Genomic DNA, 311 nt, shown 5'->3' on the forward strand with positions numbered 1-311 from the left:
GGACCTCATCAGTGTCGCGGGCGTGGGCGGCGGTGACGTCGGCGGAGGAGGCATGGATGAACCCCGAGTCGCTTGATTACATCGTGAATAATTCCAGGCCTCAAGATGCGATTAAATGCAACGGTTCCAGTGGGGTTGAGGCCGTATTTACATGCTATTTCGACGGCTCGGCGAGGAAAGGTCAGAGGTCAACGCGCCGTCACTTCCAGGATCACGTTTTCTTCGAAGGGCTTCCTCCTCGTCCTCTTTTTTTTACCTTTTTTCTTCCTTCCATGTTTGTGTGAGGGGGGGGTGAAGCTTCTCTCTCTGCC

This window comes from Penaeus monodon, chromosome 30 (genome assembly GCF_015228065.2).
Source record: "Penaeus monodon isolate SGIC_2016 chromosome 30, NSTDA_Pmon_1, whole genome shotgun sequence".
In the NCBI taxonomy this organism is placed as follows: domain Eukaryota; kingdom Metazoa; phylum Arthropoda; class Malacostraca; order Decapoda; family Penaeidae; genus Penaeus; species Penaeus monodon.